We start from the raw sequence: 18,783 nt of genomic DNA on the forward strand, positions 1-18,783 counted from the left end.
CCTGGTTGGTGTCTGTTTCTCCCTGTTTCTGGGCACTGCCCCCCCCCACACCTGCTGCCCCCTTAACTTAGGTTTCTCTTTGCCGCCCTCTTACATGTTCATAGCAGAAGCTCCTGCAATATTCCTGAGCACCCAGATGTGCCAGCATTGTCCTGGGGTGGGGGGAGGGTGGGGGTGGCAGCAGGAATGAGGCAGGCGGGGGGAGGGCTACCCAGGGTCTCCGGGCAGCGCTGCCCTGTGCGGGCAGGTGTGTCTGTCTGTCTTCCACCTGCAGCACCTCCTCCCTCCCTCCCCCAGCCACATGGCTTCGCCCTCCTCTTGCCTTTCCTCCCCCTGCCCTGCCTCAGTTGTGTGCAGATGTGGGGTGCTCCTGCCCCCCATTTGGTTGGGAGGCCCTGGAGAGCCCGTTCGCCATGGTGCTCTAGGGCGCACTGTTGCTGAGGGGTTTACACACGGGGCTCGCTCAGTGCTCCTCATTTATCCCTGGGTCCCCGGGGGAGCGTGCGCCCACCTGTTCTGTTTGGCAAGTGTCTCAGGCAGCAGAGCAGGAGAAACGGGTTTGCCCCACGTCACCGAGGGAGATGGGGGTGTGGGTCCCCGTGCTCAGTGGCTCCGCGGACATCCTGGGGGACGTACTAGGAGTCGCCGAAGCGTCCTGCGGGGCAGAGACGTGGGTTGTCACTGGTGGGGCCTGGTGCCCACCTGGCGCGGTGGCTGGGGCACATGGGGGCTCCGTGGGAACTTGCTGAATGGATGGATGAATGAATGAATGAATGAATGCCAGCCTCTTCAGGACGTGGAAAAGTTCGCGTCTCTCACCAGGCAGCTCATATTTCACGTTGTCTATTAATTGTCTCCACGGGGGCAGGGCTCCATCCACCTTGTCCGGCCGCCCTGAGCCTGGGACGGTGCCTGGCACAAGGCGAGATTGAATCAGCCCATTGCTCTCCAGCCACCACTTTACCCAGCGTTAGGGTCTGACCGCACCTCCCGAGGGGCTGCCCCCACTCTGGCTGACCAGGACCTTCCTTTTGAAGGGGCCCTGGAGGTTGGGCTGTGTCTCATGTTTCCTTGTGGGGGACTTTCCGTTTCCATCACGGGCGTCTTTGAGGCCGGCTTTCATGGGACGGAATTATAGGACAGGATGGTGTGTGGCCGGGAGGGGTCTCCCCGAGGCCCCGTGGGAGACCGTCCCCCCTTTAAACACACCTCTTGCTTCTCCTCCGCTCTGGTCCCGTCTCTGAACTCCTGTGTCTGACACGCTCTCCAGGCCCCGGCAGTGGGACGGGGGCTGAAGCAGGCGGCGGTGTAATTGCAGGTACTGGAAGCGGCCCTGTTTGCCTCTGACCCTCCGCCCCCTGCCCCCCGCCCGCCACACACACACTCCCTTCGCGGACAGAAGCTCTTAAACCTTAGTTTAGTCTGCAGAGCCCCGCAGGCCGGGGCCTTAAACATTTACATTCCTCGGGCTTAGCCGGTTCTTTTGGATTCTTTTGTGTCCGTTTCTGGGTTAGTGGTGTGTGGAGGGTGAAGCCGGAACTCGGTACAAAGGAAGCGTGTGGGGGGAAATCCCCAATCTCCTGGACGGCACGGGCGGCCTCCGAGCACCGGGCCGTGCCCGGGAGAGGCAGAGCCTGCGCCCCTCTGTCTAAACTTGCCCGACCTGCTCGTCATCGCCCTGGTACCCACCAGAGGCGTCTCAGGGGCTCGGCCCTCAGATCTCCAGTGAACATTGCTGTTCAGCCCGGACGGAGTAAGGGAGCCTGTGAGGGCGTGTGACCAGCGAGGGGACAGTCGTGGCCACCTCGTGAACGCCGCCCCGTGAACGCCCAGGACCCATCATGAGAGGAAGGGGCGCTGTTTGTAATAAGCTGCCCCGACCGTCGCTGTAACCTGCCACGACTCCAGGGCCAGCCCGAGAGCCGTGAAGGGAAGACCTGACTCATACGGAGTCGGAGAGACAGGATGGGGGCATCGGACTGGCCCGGACACTGCCCAGTTCCTGGGAGAGGCCGCTCGGCTTCCGCGGGTACCTGGGGGGCAGTTTGGGGGCAGCGCGGGGCTGGGACCTGCAGCAGCAGCAAGAGCCATGCCCAGGGGCACCGTTGACCAAGTGCCCACCGTGTGCGGCCCCTCCTGGGCCCGAGCTGCCCGTTTCCCCGCTGCAGCCCCTCGCCCCGGGGAGCTGCCCCGATGTGCCTGTGGTACCGACGGGCAGAGGCCTGGGAATAGCGCTGGGCAGAGAGTCAATTCCTGCTCTCCCCGCGCTCCCAAAGGGCCTTGATTGGCTCTTTATTAAGGAACCAGATCCCAGGGCGCAGTCCCTGGGGCCCCAGCTCCTCCTTCGGTCTTGGGCCCGTCCCTGCAGCTTCTCTTGAGCGAGCACTCAGCCTGGACCAGGCCCTGGGATGTGCGCACAGCATCGTCTCACCTTAAAACCACCCTGAGAGAGAGAAGCTGCAGCGGCTGCCCTGACCCGACCCGGAGCCCCCTCTTAAAGGGGACCACCCCCATCCTTGTCCCTAACGGAGGGCGGTCAGATCCTCCTGTTCTTTGGCTCAGCTGCTGGGGAATCTGCGAAGAGCACCACCCGGAAGCAAGCGAGGATGCGCATGTTGATGGCTTTAATGGAGGAACATGTTATCCCTGGACGACGGCTACGTTCCTCTCCTTCCCGGCGATGTCCCATCAGCCTCTGCACGCTGGAGTTGCCCGTCTTGGGAACTTTAACAGGAATGCTGTTCTGTTGTGGGGAGAGGGGGATGCCAGGCCACTGGGGGCAAAAAATACCCCAAAATATAAAAAAATAAAGATCCCAAAACAACAACCACAAAGAGGAATGAAGCCCTTAATGGCTCAAAGTGTAGTGTGACATCCAAAATTAGCATCTCCGTAACAAGTGGCTGATTGTCAGTTTGCTGTCCCAAACGCTGGCATCTGAGAAACAGTGACAAGTCCTCACTGAACGGCGACTGTGTGCTCGATGCCAACCCGCCCCCGCCCCGCCCCGCCCGGCCTGCGCCTCTCTCTGTGACGGGTCCGCGTCAGTACGAGTGTTAGCAGGCGTGATGAATAAAACTTCTCTGTGTGTCTCAGAAACACTCGCGCACACACGCACACGCACACACGCACACACACGCACGCACACACACACACACGCACACACGGAAACCGAGGCCCAAGAAAACCTCAGGTCACAGCCAGGGAAGGGTCAGGCCTGGGATTTGAACCCGGGTCGTCGGCTCCATCGCCCCTGCCTGCCTCTCACCCCCACAGGTTTTCCCCAGTCCCGCTCGCTAGCCTCCCCAGTTGTGTTCTGACTTCACCTGTTGGCAAACAGGATATAACAGTCCTGACTTGATGGTTGGCGGGGAGGGGCGTCTCAGTGAGGCCCGGCGAGACGGGTGTCCGTCCCGGCCCTGGGAGGAACCCGTGGGAGGACCGGCAGACTTGCCCGCGAGAGCTGAGCTTACAGGGTCCTGTGCTGAAGGCTGGGGAGGCCGGGACCACCTGGGTCCCACGGGGCTGAACTGCCAGAACACCCGGAGGTCAGCGGGCCCGGCCGGTGGAGGCTGGTGGAGCACGCTCGGTCCTGCTCCGGCCGCCCTGATGGTCCGCGGGAGGCGGAGGTGCAGCCATGGGGCCCCTGTGATGGAGGGGAGCGCGTGCGGGACCGTCAGACACCTCGGCCCTCCCCTCCCCCTTCCCTTTGTTGTCTGGCTGCCGCAGACGTCTGGGCTTGCAGGGAGGTTCCTGAATGGGCCTCGGAGAGAGGTCACTCCCTTCCCGTGCCGCCGGCTCTGACCCACACGTGACCTTCCCCGTGGTGACAGTGTCTGGCCGTCACTCTTTGATGCTGGCTGTGCAGGGACAGTGAGTGTCTGGGAGCGGGTGGCCGTCCCTCCCTGCTCTGGCCTTTGACGGCGGGGCCGCCCACGGTCCTGCCAGCGCCCCCTCCCCTCTGCCGTCTTGGAGAGGGGAAACCCACACTGCTGACCCTCTGTCTGAGCATCCGACCTTTTCCGCTCCGTGGCGCTGGCGGCTTCGACTGGCGAGATGGGACAGGCTGGTTCCTGCTGGGCCAGCGCCGAGGGGGGTGGCGGCTGCACTTGGACCCTCTCTGGCCCCCCAGCCCCTCTGCCTGGCGCTCAGCGGCGGATGTCTCTTCCACGGAATCGCTGGGGTTTTCCGCTTCTGCCCCGCTGGCCTGGGAGCTGTCCCCCAGGGCCTGTCGGCAGAGATCACGGCGCATCTCGGAAGATGCCCGTAGCCCAGGCGCCAAGGCAGACCCTGAAGGTCAGGGGTCCTCAAACTACGGCCCGCGGGCCACATGCAAATACAAATATTGTATTTGTTCCTGTTTTGGTTTTTTACTTCAAAATAAGATATGTGCAGTGTGCATAGGAATTTGTTCATAGTTTTTTTTTAAACTATAGTCCAGCCCTCCAACGGTCTGAGGGACAGTGAACTGGCCCCCTGTTTAAAAAGTTTGAGGACCCCTGGTCCACATCGTGTCTCCAAGCGGCCCCTCACCCGCACCTGAGGCTCTGTAGTGGAGGCTGAATTCGGGCTCCCGCTTAATCTTCATGGAATCCACCTGTGCACAACACAGCCCGTCTCCTCCCAGGAGGGGGTTCCGGCTGCCCCAGTGTCCTCCGGGCCGAGAGCCCAGCTGGGCAGATGCTGGGGAAGAAGTGGCCCTTGCAGATCCTTAAGGCCGCCTGGGCCTCAGGGAGACGATGCCATGTCCACACCACGGACGTCCCGCAGCTGGGCTTCCAGGGTGCCGAGCCGTGGGTTTCTGCTGAGATGCCCACAGATGGCGGGGCCGTGTCCACGGAACCCTGGAGCCATGGGACTGTGGGCCTCCTCCCTCTCCCCCTCCCTCCCTCTCAGACCCTTCCTCCCGGTGGCCAGCGGGAAGTCGGGGGGACTTTTCCTGCAAGAAGAAGAACCAGCATACAGACCCCAAAGAGGGGGGCGCCTGCAGGCTTGTCACCGTCTCCTCTTGGCCCCTGGATTTGAGCTCCGAATCCTCCTGGGGCACCCTGCTCGCTCCATGTGCTCCCAGTTTCTGGTTCATTTCATTTCTTTCTTTCTTTCCATTTCTTTTTTTCTAGATTTTTTTAGGCCGTACCCCTTTTGTGTACCAAGGTAGGGGGCCCAATCCCTGCACGTTCGCGCTTTTCTCAGCAAGTTGGTGCACCTGATGCAGCTGGAATGGGCTCCAGGTGGGCAGTACCTTGTTCTTCTCGCCCCTGCAGGCAGGTGCGTAGTGGGACTCAGCGATTGGTTGCATCAAGGAATTGAGTCCGAATGAGCTGCCATCACATCGATCGCCTGCCTCTGTGGCAGGTTCCACTTGGACTCGGTTGCTCAGCACACAGTGGGCTCTCTGTGAGGTTTCGGTGGGGGGCGTGGGTCGTGTTCAGTGTGGGGTGCGCGTCCCTTGCTGTCCTCTGTGGTGTCTCTTTGTGCCCAGCCTCGGAAGGCTTGGCTGCAGGGACTTGGGCCCTGGACGCTGTGTACTCGACAGGGAGGCCGGCCAGCCAGCTGGTGGGGACGGGGCAAAGGCAAGACAAAGGCCTGGTTGTGCCCTCGGAGAAAACCCAAACCTGGGTTTCCCTGAGGCTGAAACTGCCGGTGCCGGCTGCCGGGTTCCCATAAAGGGAACTTTGTGTGGCTCCGGAGGGAGGAGGCGCCCAGACTCTCTGGGAACGGCCGGGCCGCCTCAGAGCCACAGCTCACGGCGGAGATAACTCCTGTGACCCTCAACCTCGCAGATAGAGCTGCCACCAGGCCAGACGGTCGTGTTTGGGGCAAGTCTGTTCTGTGTGCCTCGGGGCCAGCATTGTCTGATCCGAACCAGACACGTTGTTTCTTGGAAAACCGAGTGGGAGGGGCCGCAGGGACGGCTCCGCACGCAGCCGGGAGGGAGCCACCTCTGCCCCCCTGCGGACTGGTTTCCCCGGAAAGGGCGCCGGTGCAGGTGAGGGGCTGGCTGCGCCCTGCCCTCCGGGCACAGGAGGCCCCGCACGCCGGGGGCAGTTTGGGGGGTGCAGGAGTGAGTCTGGCCACATGGAGGAATGAGGGGCCCCAGAGGGCAGACCTGGGGCAGATCAGCCGGGGGAGAGTCCAGATCAGGTCAGGGACAGACAGGTGGACGCCTATTACCCCTTCAGGAAGCTGGCGTAGGAGCGGGAGCCCGAGGCCCTGCTTCTGTGGGGGTGGCATTTCTGCAGAGCGTGGCGGGGTTCAAAGTGGCTTCATGGGATGGAAGGAGCCACTCACTCCTTCAAGAGGCATTTGTTGAGCACCTCCTGTGCTCCAGGAGCTGGTGCAGGCCCCCTGGGGAACGCGTGTTCTTGTAGGGACAAGTGAGCATCCTGTAGGGAAAGTGCTGTGGTGAGGAGCGGAGTGGGGCCCGGGCAGGAATGCTGGGGACAGAGAACAGTTGTCACGTAAAGTAAGGTGGCCGGAAAAGGTGTCCGTGGTGGAAACGAGGCAACAGCCGCCTGAGTGCCCAGGCCCAGTGCACCTGGTACCAGGCAGAGGGCCCGAGAAGTGCAAAGGCCCTGGGGTAGGAGCTTGGCAGGTGCCGGAAACAGCCGGAAGGCCAGTGAGGCAGGCCAGAGTGAGGGAGGAGAGAGGGGAGAGGGTCGAGGAGGCACAGGGGGTGGGCCTGTAAGGGTCTGTGGGCCGCTGTGCACATCTGCTTTTCACTGAGTGGAAACACTGGGGGGCCCGGGCAGAGGAGGCTGGTGCTGGGGACCGGAGGGGACAGTGAGGGGATGAGGGTGAGCAAGAGCTGCCCACAGCCCATGGCTGGGTTCTGGGCAGATTGAAGTAAGGCCAACCGGGTTTGCCTCACCCTCTGATGGGCTTAGATTTCCACCCCAGCACCCACTCACGATGCAGCCATGGAGGAGGCGTGCCACCCTGAGGCAGGATTGCTCCTTCCTCCTCCAGCAGTTGTTTGTCTGGTGCCTTCTGCAGGCCAGGCTCTGGGCCTGGTGCTGGAGCAGCCTGGTCCCTGCCTTCCAGGAGCAGAGACAGGTAAGAAAACAGCCTTCACAGCAGCTCCCCGCTGACCGCGGGGCAGGGCGGGGCCGCTCGGCACATATTTGAGGACGGGGTGAATGAATGGAAAGCAGACACAGGTGTGAAGGACACAGAGCAGAGGCCTCTGAATGGCGAGGGGAGGTCAGGAAGGCTTTCCAGGGGGAACCGAGTCCAGGGTCAGAGCTCCCTGGGGAAAAGCCTGATAAGAAAGCCGAGAGTTCCCGGTGGGAGAAGCAGCATGAGCAACAAAGTGCAGTCTTTCCAAAGCTCGGCTTCGAGTCAGGTAGGACGTTTCCAGTTGTCAGGGACAGACACGCAATCCAAACAGCCTTCAACGGGCGACTGGTTTGCTGAACTGTAAGTAGCTAAAAAGTCAAGGGGGTTTCAGGCATGGCTGGATCCAGGGGCTCAGACTCCGGCGTTGGCAATTGCTTCTCTATGTCAGCATCTGCTTTCCGTGTTTTGGGCCTCTTTCTCAGAAGGTCATTAAAGCTGAAATCCCAAGACTGGCTCTGACTGGCCTGCATACTCACTCTTAGGGGGTGGGTGATGCCCCAGGGCAGTGGACTGAGGCGTATCCCTGCCCCCAGAGCTGGCACACAGCGTAGGCACACAGCCCGGGGCCGGGAGTGGGAAGAGGGAGTCTCCCAACTCAAAACGGAGGGGCATCACCAAAACGAGAGGCCAGGGGCCGGGCAGGGGAGTCCGGTGCCCACCCCAGCTTGTTAGGGACGCTGTGTTTTGTGTGTTGCAGCCGGAAGGGCAGTGGGGAACCAGGCCACCATCGTGGTCAGAACCAGGTCATAAAAGGCGTTCATATGCGAGAGTTTGGTCTTTGTCCCCGAGGTGGCCCTCTGACACTGGCATACAGCAGGCACTCGGTAAGCTTGCCAAGGTGACCCGCATGTTTCATGAACGGCCACCCGGTGGTTTGCGAGGGCTCTGTGTGGAGGCTGGAGGCCGGCAGGGAGGGTGGGCTCGGCACAGCCGGCTGGGGGGCCCCCCTCCGGCTTCCTCCCCGGCCTCACGCTCTGCGAGGCCCCTCTCCCTATGCGGCCGTCTGGACAAATTTGGGTGGCGGAGTTGAAACCTATCATTAGCTTGGCCCCCGGCAGCCTCTGTGCTATCCGGAGAGCTGCTTCGTTCACTTCCCTCTTTTAGCTGCCGGCGAAGGTCTGTGGCGGCCGCGCGGGGCGTGTTGCTAAAAGCAGCCGCTGCCGGGAGCTGCCTCTCGCTTGGGTGGCCTCTTCCTGGGCTGGCACGCAGCTCACTGTGGTTGCACTTCTTTTTCTCCGTAAAAACTCGAGGGGAGGTGTATTTGGATCCCCTTGTCTGCCCTGGCTTGTCCCAGGATCAGGGAAGACGCCGCGGGGAGTCGGGGTCCCTGAGGCTTGTCGGGCACCTGCACCTCCTGCATCCCGTCTTCCCCGGAGGTGGGGCTGGGCAGACGGCGGGGTCCTGCAGCCCCTGGCATGGGAGGGGCCGGGTGGAAGGTTCCGCGTGGGGCTGAGTCTGTGTCCCCTCCTGGGGGCTGCTGGGCCTGGTGCTCATGGGATGCCTGGGCAGTGAAGCGTCACCCCGGGGGGCCACAGGGACCTGGTCGGCCCCAGCACTGCTCACGTCACTTTTCTGAGCCCCGTCTCTGCCCTTGCCATGGGCACCACCAGACGTCCCCCGTGCAAGCACTCGGACTCGCCTGAAGTGCCCACGAAAGTCAGTGGGTGGTGCCCGGGTGGCTGCCCCAAACCACCCTTGACAAGTGGCTAAAGGCCGTCAAACAGCCGGGAAGGTGGGGTGGGACCTCGATTCCCGGGGTCACGGACTGCCGGGCGCAGTGTTCTCCCCGGTGGGGGGGCTGCCTGGAGGGCTGGAGTGAGGGCGCTGGGAGGCAGCCGCTGGGCAGAGGTGCCCGGCCCTCCCACCCCTCGCCAGCCCCCATCAGTCCCTTTCCACCCACTCCCTGGCAGCAGCCGTCACCCCGCCGGCTGCTTCTAAGGGGCTTTCCTCATTGCTGCATGTCAGTCTGCGCTGGTTTAATCTGAAAGACGTATGCTCTGAGTCAAAACACAGAAATCCCCCTGCGTGGCCCTGGTGTTTGCTGTCGGGGAGCAGCTGGCGCCTTCTCTGGGGGGTCCCTAATCCTTCCCTTCCTGCCTGCCCAGCGCCAGGTGGGTGTGGCTCCTGGTCCCGGGACCCAGCCTCCCTCCATCCCGGGATTTTCCGGGGCAGTGCTCAGGGCAGGCACCAGGAGGATCCCTGGCCCTTGATACGTCCACTGCCCGTCACTGGGGGAGGGACTGGCACAGTGCCTGTGTCCGGTGCATGTTCCTAAGATTGTGTCCACCACACAATCTAGGTCTTTGGGGGGGGTAGACGTTTTAAAGTTTGCAAATTGGGTTCATAACCCAAAAAAAAGGCTGGTAGCTGCTTTAAATGAGGCTGTGGTTTGTGAAGGGAGCCAAGGGGCCAGCGGGCCAGGGAGGTCTTAGGAGGTGGACAGACGTCAGGATCCTGGCACTGCCCTGTGCTTTGGGTACGAGGTGTCAGCCGGTGGGTGTGACACGGGGCCTGAGCCTGCTGGGAGCGGCTCCGGGAGGAGCTGGGAGAGGGGTTGGGCCCCTGATCCTTCAGCGGTCAACATTTTCCAGGTTTAGACCAAAGGTCAGCTAACGAAGGGCCAGAGAGTAAATGTAGGCTTCGTGGACCGTGTGACCTCGGTTGCATCTCCTTGACTGCTGGTATCGTGAGCGAGTGAGAAAGCCAGGGTCAGTATGTCAGCGGTTCTCAACCTGTGGGTCGCGACCCCTTTGGCGGTCGAACGACCCTTTCACAGGGGTCGCCTAAGACCATCCTGCGTATCAGATATTTACATGACGATTCATCACAGTAGCAATATTACAGCTATGAAGTTGCAACGAAAATAATTGTATGGTTGGGTCACAACATGAGGAACTGTATTTAAAGGCCCAGAAGGTTGAGAACCACTGCAGCATGTGAACAGCAGGGCAGGGATGTGTGCCAATAAAGCTTTATTGACAACACCAGGCAGTGGGTCCATCGATTGCCAAATCCTGGTCTAGATTCAGAGGACGGGCCCAACAGGGCTCAGAACCAGCCAAGATTGCCCTCCATCAAGCAAGGCCCTGGCCTCGGGCTCGGGCATGAGTATGCCCGGCCGACCGACACATGGGGGCCTGGGGGACACGCTGTGGACCCCGCAGAGTCTGCAGAGCTGAAGGTAAACAGCGTCTTACCTCACAGTGCAGCGCGCTCAGCCCTGCCTGTGCGTTTATCTTCCTCAAGGGCCAGGTGAGCGGGGCGTGGGGGGTGGGGGGCAGGGGCACCGCTCGGTGCAGAATCAAGAAGCTGCAGAGCTGAGAGGGATGCCGGGCCCTCCCCACGGCGTCCCTGGGGGTTGTGGGAAATGTGCTGTGGGGAGAACGTCCCCTTCTCTGCCAGGGTGGGCACCACAGCGGTCAACAGCACCCGCCAAGCTTCTGTCCTGCAGGACTTCTCCGAGCCTTTTTTAAAACATGTTTTTATTGACTTCAGAGAGAGGAAGAAAGAGAGACAGAGCCATCCATGATGAGAGAGAATCATCGATCGGCTGCCTCCTGCACGCCCCCTACTGGGGATCGAGCCTGCAACCGGGCATGTACCCTGACCGGGAATTGAACTGTGACCTCCTGGTTCATGGGTTGATGCTCAACCGCTGAGCACACTGGCCGGGCCTTCAGAGGCTTTAAGACGCTGGTGGGTTTGTGACTCTCTGGGACGGGGTCTCTGTTCCCAAACTCGGGTGCTTTCAGGAGCTTACGGACCTGTCCAGACCCCTTGGGGGAAGAGCTGATCTCCCCGCGCCTTTCGTCTTAGGGATGTGGTGCCAGGCAGCTGGTTGTGAGCGGCGGGAGCCAGTGGCCACACGTGTGTGCAGGGAAAGAGGAAGCTGAGGGCTGCACGGTCTCAGGCCACTGTTCTGGGTCCGCAGGGCAGCCTTGCTCACCAGAGTCCGTGACGAATTGCCGGGCTCTGAGGGCAGGAGGGCACACACTGAGGTTTGTTTCCAAGTCCAACGTGAGGCCATGGAGAGCAACGGTGCTGCACCTTGTGGCTGCTCAGTTAGTTAGTTAGCTCGTGGCTGGGTAGTTAGTTAGCTCGTGGCTGGGTAGTTAGCTCGTTAGCTCGTGGCTGGGTAGTTAGTTAGCTCATGGATGGGTAGTTAGTTGGTTAGGTTAGGTGTTGTTTAAGGTGGTGCAGGTCTCCCAGGGGGCCCAGGGCTCTGAATGGTTCTGTGGGATGGCCTGCCTTCCAGGTGCGTGGATGGGGTGGGTTAGTGTGGGCACCTGCGGGGGCTGCCTCCGCCTGCCTCGGAGGTTGGGGTCATCCGATAGGCAGGAGGACGCCACCCGCAGCGTCAGAGTAGAGCGTCGCGGGGGCAATCACGCGTCTCCGGGAGGACGCACGCCGCTACAGGGGCCGTTTCATGAGATGCCCCGGGGACACTCGGTCTGATCTGCAGTGTTAGCATGGAGTCGGGGTTTGCTGCTTTTCTGAAGGTAACTGTTGCCACCGTGCACGTCGCTGTGTTGTTGCTGCTGCCGGTGGGGCACCCTCACGGGAAGGGATGCAGGATGCGGGGTTCGTGGATCTAAATAAGGGCAGGTCACCTGACACCACCTTGTCGCGCTGACGGTTCCCACACATCCGTGGTTTCACGTGCGCACTTTTGGGGGAACTGTTCCGTCTCTGCCAACCGCCCCTCCCCCTTCCTCCCTTCCTGTCTCTGTCACGCCCGTCCCAAACCGAGGTTAACCTGGAGCATGTCTTCCTGTCCCTTTTTTAAAAACTGTGGTAATACACGTAACAAAATTTACCATCTGGCTGAGTCATCTTGAACGGCTGTGACAGAATACCACAGACAAGGCGGCTCACGCAGCAGACGTTTATTTCTCACGGTTCTGGAGGCTGGAAAGTCCGAGGTCAGGGTGCTGGCAGACCCGGTGTCTGGTGAGACCCTCCCCGGTTTGCCGATGGCCGTCTCCTTGTATATCACGTGTGTGGAGAGAGATGACCTCTGGTGTTTCTCCTTAGAAGGGCACGGATCCCATTCACGGGGGCTCCACCCTCATGACCATTTAATCACCTCCCAAAGGCCCCACTTCCATTGCATTTTTTAGTGAGTGGGCAGAAGGGAGGAGGAAAGGAGAGAGAGAGAGAAACATCGATGTGAGAGAGACACATTGATTGGTTGCCTCCCACACTCCGGGGATCGAACCGAGGTACGTGCGCTTGATCGGGAATCGAACCCAAGACCCTTCGGACCGCACGCAGGCCGACGCTCTAACCACTGAACAACCTGGCCAGGGCTGTTTGCTGACTTTTCTTCTGAATTGCCTGTTGGAATCTTCTGGCCGAGTGACTATTGTGCGATAATAGGAGGGCCAGCAGCAGATGTGACAGCCTGTTGACAGCCGTTCATTTCAGGTGTTGAAAATGTGTCGCTTTGGTGCACTTTTTAATTACAGATTTTCCACATGAAGACGGCGTCTAAGGGAGAGCGTTGTGGGAAGATCGGTTGAGATCAGAGAGACGCTGTGGGCCGGGAGACCCACGGGAAGGCTCTTTGGGGCACTAGCCCGGGAGGCGATAATGACTTCACAGCGAGGATGGGGACAGGTTTGGGCAATTATGCGCGAATTTGTACCATTGGCTGATACTGTGGGAAGCCGAGAAGAGGAGGAATCCAGGAAGATGAGGCGTTGACGGGCTGGGAGGAGAAGGACAGAAGTAGCAGAGCTGTAGAGGCTGGGAGCAGCCCCATTTGTCTGGGGGGCGGGGAGGGCTGTGTGTGATGGGGGACAGGGTTGCCGTAAGAGTGCTGCTTTGGACCAGCCGGTAAGGTACAGGCTGTACATCTGAAACTAGTGCCGACTAACATTGAATGTAAGCTATCTCGAGCGATGCTGTTGGGCGGCTGTGTCGAGTTCAAGAGGAGCCCGTGGAGGGAGGGCCCCTCAGCACATCTGTGTTTCAGGGGCAGGAGGAGGAACTGGCAGAGGAGCCGGGGTGGGAGCCTTGCCGAGTGGGGAGCATCCATCGCGGAAGCCAGTGTTGCAAGGTCAAGGGCGTGGTCGGGATTCTCGAACGCGGTTGGGAGGTAGAGGAGATGCTTTTCCGGCCGTTCGATGTATTGATTTGGAGGTTGTTGTGACCTTGAGAGCGTCCTTTCCCTAAAGTGGTTGGTGCAAGACGTCGGCCTGCTGGGTTCCGCAGCCTGGGTGCGCGGAGGGTGACGGGGCCACAGGAAGTGTGGGTGGCTGCAGGAGAGGGTGCCGGGTGCACGGGCTCTGTGGCACTGCGCCTCGGCCTTGGTTTCCGCGCTCTTCACCAGCCAGCGTGGACTGAGCCGCCCTTGTGGTCCGTGAGTCCTAGCGGGTGCACGGTCCCCGGGGGAGTCTCCCGTAAGCGGCCTCCTCCTGAGAACCCCCGAGAGCCTGGGTCTGCCGGTTGGGTGTCTGCTCTCGGTGCGGCCCCCAGGGACCAGCGGAGACATGACTCATTTCCTGGACAGCAACCTGTCCCAGCTTCTTAGCCACGTGGGGCCTGGCCTTGCGTCAACGTATCTTCCTTTCAAGTCCCCTTCTGTTTCCTGCCGGCTCTGTCTCCCCGTCAGGTTCGCGAAGCACCTGCCGTGGGAAGCAGCGGGTGAGGAGCCCAATAGACTTGCCCGGGAAGCAGCCTGCGAACATTCAGGTCTCTTCCTTCTTATTTCAAACTAGGGGCCCAGTGCGCGAATTCGTGCACCTTGAAAGGAACTGTGGGCCATGAGGCTGTGGTGGGCACAGGGGTGGATCTCAGCCCATCCTCCCTGCCCCCGTCCAGCTCCTCCCCCTGGTCCCCTGGTCCCTTGGCCCTCTGTCTGCTGGCAGCCCCTCTCCCTCTGCTGCTGATCCCACGTGCTGATGGCGCCAGCCCACTTGAACCCGCTGATGGCACAGAGCGATTGGGACCGGTGCCAGCAGCGGGTGCGAGGGCCGGGCGGGACCGCAGCACGCGGGAGCAAAGAATTTTCAGTAACCACCAGAGGTTTGCCCCGATGACAGCAACTTGCCCCGCCTTGGTCTGGCGCCCCCACTCCACCATCCTGCCATGTTCCGTGCTCTGCCACCTGCTGCCGACGCCCACCATGTTCCACACACGACCCCTGGTGGTCAGCACACGTCATAGCGACCGGTTGTTCAGTTGTTCTGCCGTTCGGTCTATTTGCATATTAGGGTTTTATATATATAGATGGAAGGAAGGGAGGTTGGCAAACAGGTTGAAGGAGCCCGTTAGCCAGGTGAATGGTGACTTTCTGCGGAGGCCGAGGCCACCCTCCCTGCCCAGCACAGCTCCTGGGACACCTGCTCCATGCATGGCCGCTGGTCGGCTTACGGATGCAGACGGGGCACGGCCAGGGATGGCTGGCCAGGTGTCTGAGCACTGTTCTGGTAGCATCAGGATAGAGGGACCCCTTTCATCATGTAATCTTTCTATGCCTCAGATTTTTCTTTTTTCTTTTCATATAAAACGAAGCCTCTTTTAATTGTGGTAAAACACAGGAACCATAAAACTGACCATTTCGGCCATCGTTACGTGTGTGCAGCTCAGTGGCAGAAGCACAGTCGCACGGTGGTGCAACCCTCGCCACCATCATCTGCAGAGCTTTCTCCTCCTCCCAAACGGAGACTGTCCCCAGGGAGGGCCGACTCGCCCTCCAGCTCCTGTCCCCAGGGTTCTGGCTCCTGCAGGTGCCGCACCTGAGTGCACGCGGGCGGTGTCTGTCGTTTGTGACGGGCACGTGATGTCCTCGAGGTTTATCCGTGTTGCAGCTCCTGCCAGGTTTCCTTCTTGTCTGAGACTGAGCAGTTCCAGTTCCATTGAATGGACCCACTGCACACCGACCCAGGACACTTGGCTGCCTCCAGCTGTGGCGATGGTGAACGTGTTCGAGACCCAGCTTGGGTCTATATACCGAGAAGTGGAAGTGGGGGAACATGTGGTACTTCTGTCTTTACTTTTTAAAAAATATATTTCTATTGATTTCAGAGAGGAGGCGAGAGGGAGAATGAGAGAGAAACATCAACGATGAGAGAGAATCATTGGTCAGCTGCCTCCTGCAGGCCTCCTACTGGGGATCGAGCCTGCCACCCAGGCATGTGCCCCGACCAGGAGTCGAACCGTGATCTCCTGGTTCATAGGTCGACGCTCAACCACTGAGCCACACCAGCTTCACCCAACTACCCTCCACAGCAGCTGCCCCATTTTACAAACAGCATTTTTATCCGGTGACCTGCAAGGTCTCTGTGTGCTTGACAGGACAGTGAGGGCTCTCTGGCTCCAGGGTCAGCGGCTGGCAGATGACCTTGGGAGTTGAGGTTGGACCACCTGAGCATCAGGTGACAGTAATGACAGCCGGCACCTGATGCATGAATACGTGTGAGGGGCAAAGCGCCCGAAGTGCCCCACATAGTGAGGGCGTGGAAGCACCCAGTATTGTCTGAGGGCCCACATGTGCTGGGGGACCTGTTGGCCTCTTGATGAATATTCACTGTTGCCGGGACTCTCAGCACGCCTGCACAGTCATCTGTGGAGGCTGCGCGGCCTCCACCCTCCTGCCTCCTGTCCTGCTGCTGCCTCCCCAGCTGCATTCTCAGTTTCTCTCCCTGTCTCTGTCTCTCTGCCTCTCTATCTCTCTCTGGAAATCTCTGTCTCTGCTCGGTATGTGTGTCTCTGCTTTTTTCTCTCTCCCCGTTTCTCTGTCTTTCTGTCTGTCTCTCTCTTTGTGTGTATTTGTCTGTCTGACTCTCTCTCTCTCCCTCTCCCCTGGGAGGCCTTGAAGCCAGGGTCTGACTGGGGAGAACTAACCTGTGGGCCTTGCGGGGTCAGGTGGGTGCGACAAGTGTTCTGGTGGCTCCCCGTTGGTCGGGGTTTGCACCTGCTGCCACACTCCCCCTCCAAGGTCAGCAGTCTGTCCCCAGAGGAGGCTGGGGGAGATGGGGTGCTCCTTCCTGAAGAGGGAGCAGAGAAGAGAGCATGGCTGGATCTGTGAAGGGCTCAGGTGTAAACCCACAGCGACAGAGGGGCCCCCGCACGTGCCCCTGCTACCGGGGGGGGGACCTGGGGGAAGTGTCACTCAGCTCTTCCCGTACCCCATTCCACTCCGGTTTCCGCTTATGGGGACCTGGGACCCAGCCAGGGCCCAGGCTGTGGGGTGCCCCTGAGTGGGGGAAACCCTTTTCCCAGGGAGGAGGCTGTGGCTGCTTGGGGGTTCCAGGTGTGCGTTGCCAGGAGGCGGTGGGGACCAGTGACCAGGCTGTGTCCCGGGGGAGGCCCTCGGCGTGGGTGCGGCGGGAACCTGGTGAGCAGGCATCTTATTCGCTGGTGAGTCTCTGTCTGTTTCATGACACGTTGCTTGGGGACAAGACAGCTGGTCTTGCTGGAAGGGGTGCTCGGAGGAGGCTAAGGGACAGTGCTGTCCCATGTCCGCCCCGCAGCCTGGGTGGGGTCTGCGGGGACGGCACCTCTGCACCTGCAGGGGCGGGGGAGGGGGGCCTGCCTGTCGTTTTGCAAACTTGACTCAGTGGCTGCTGAGAGGGGCAAGTGCACCACCTTGCGTCTGCACGGGCCGCCTCCTCTGGGACCTCAGCCGGCTCTCGGGGCGTCCTCCCTGAGTCGGTGGACGGGTGGACAGGTGGAGGGAGGGTCCCTGGGTCTCAGGATGTGCAGCAGCAGGAGGACGGGCCTGGTTCCCATGGCCTCCGGGCCCCAGCCTCCCAGCTGAGGGCGTTTGAGAAGCGGCGATTACCTTGTAATTGTTCCCAGCAGTGAGGCCAGTCGAGGAGCAGGAGCCGCTCCAGGGTTTGTTTGCCTTCTGTGTTCCCCGGGCCAGTGGTAACCAAGGCCCGCTTCCCCTTGGTGACGGAGGAGCTCGCTCCGGCCAGGGCCGCTCCAGCCCCAGCGAGCGAGGTCGGGGGACCCGGCAGGGCCCGGCGGCCGGCACACAGGGTGCCAGGTGCTGCCTGCAGACCTCTCGGCTCCCCGCTCCGAGGACCGAGGGCTCCTCTCCTGGCGCTCTCCCCCGGCACTGCCCGAATCATTCCGGAACTCCAGACCCGGGTAGGTGTCTGGGCGCCCATGAGGCCACTGGCCAGCGGGCCTGCGGGGTGGATCTCGGGCCGGGCGGTGGACCTCAGCCAGCACGCGACGTGGGGCCAGGAGTGACCTTCCTTCTAGATTCCGGCAAGCCCCTGGGCCCTGAGTAATTTGGGGGAGGGTTGCGGGGGAGCAGAGCCAAGCTGTGAAGCAGCCCAGGTCTGGGCCAGGGCAGGCGCTGTGGCCAGAGGGCAAGCCAGGTCCTGGATGGAGTGGGTGCGGTTGTTGGTATGAAAGGAACGGCATTATGACAGGTCGGCAAGGTGGCAGTGGGGAAACTGGAGGAGCAGAGAGAGCTGAGGGGGCTTTAAGGAGCTTGGAGGTGGGCAGAGGGGAGCCCCTACTGAGCTGTGAGCGGAGGAGGGGCCTGGACATGGTGTTTGCCATAACCTTGGTCTTCCCGACCCCGAGCACCCGAGACCTTCCAGGAAGGCAAGGAACCCCAGGGCCCGTCCTGTAGGTCCGGCAGAGGGACGGGCCGGCAGCCCCAGCCAATTACTGTGTTAAACCTGTCGGCTTCTAGGCTTGGTTTGTTATGAGCCAGTTTCAGGACTGGCTTCCTGCGAGGGATGGACACTCCCCTGTGTCTCTCTTTCTGATGTGTTTCCTCAGGGCCTCCACGTGGGGAGGACTCACACCACAGCTCGCACCCGCCCGGGCACGCACGCCCCCAGGGGTCCGGCTGCGGTGCCATCCCCAGGCCGTCCGCGGGGGAGGGGCCCGGGCACCGCCTTTCCGGCAACTCCCAGGCGATGGCTGAGCTGGGTCCGGGCCGCCCCGGTGAGACCAGATGCGGGCACGCAGGGTGACTGGCCGCCTCCCCCCGAAAGTGACTGCTTCTCAAGGAAGGAGTTGGACGGCTCCCCGTGCAGGATCCCGGTCGTGTCTGCTTTTCCATTTGGGGACCCGGAGAGGGGTGCTGTCAATCAGGAGAGGTGGGATATCGGGGTGAGGGGCCGGGCCACGGCGCGTGGGGACCGCCCGAGCGCCGCCGTCCGACTTTCACACGGATTCCTTCCATCGGCCCAGCTGCCGAAGCGATTAAACCTGTGATTCACTGCAGCGCGTTTCAGGGGAAGGCGCTGTGTTACGAACACGTGGGTCCCAGCGGCTTGTGTTGTTGGCAGGTCTTGCTGCCTCAGCAGAAAAGAGGCGCTTCTGATATGGGAACGGGAACTCGGGACGGCGTTAGCCATCCTCAGCGCCTCGGAGAGGGCCTGTGGCTTCCCCAGCCTGGAAGCCCGCCGCCCGCCCGGGCTGGCTGCCGTGCAGAGCTGGGGGTCCCCACGCCTGGGGCCGTGTCTGGGCCGCCCGGGCTGTGACGAGGCAGCCCTCCTTGACACAGGAATGTGGGACACGGCCTCTGCTCCCCATTCTGCCTGAGAAGGGACGCGGTTTTATTTTCTGGGGAGTCCACCGTGCGGAGGAAATACCTGTGCAGCGTGGCCTGTCAGGTCTCGGGCAGCCCTGCCGAGGCGAGCACGGGAACTGTGCACTGTAGCCCTGCGTGTATCTAGGAGGCGGGGG

This window comes from Myotis lucifugus, unplaced genomic scaffold, assembly GCF_000147115.1.
Source record: "Myotis lucifugus unplaced genomic scaffold, Myoluc2.0 scaffold_957, whole genome shotgun sequence".
NCBI classification, from domain to species: Eukaryota; Metazoa; Chordata; class Mammalia; order Chiroptera; family Vespertilionidae; genus Myotis; species Myotis lucifugus.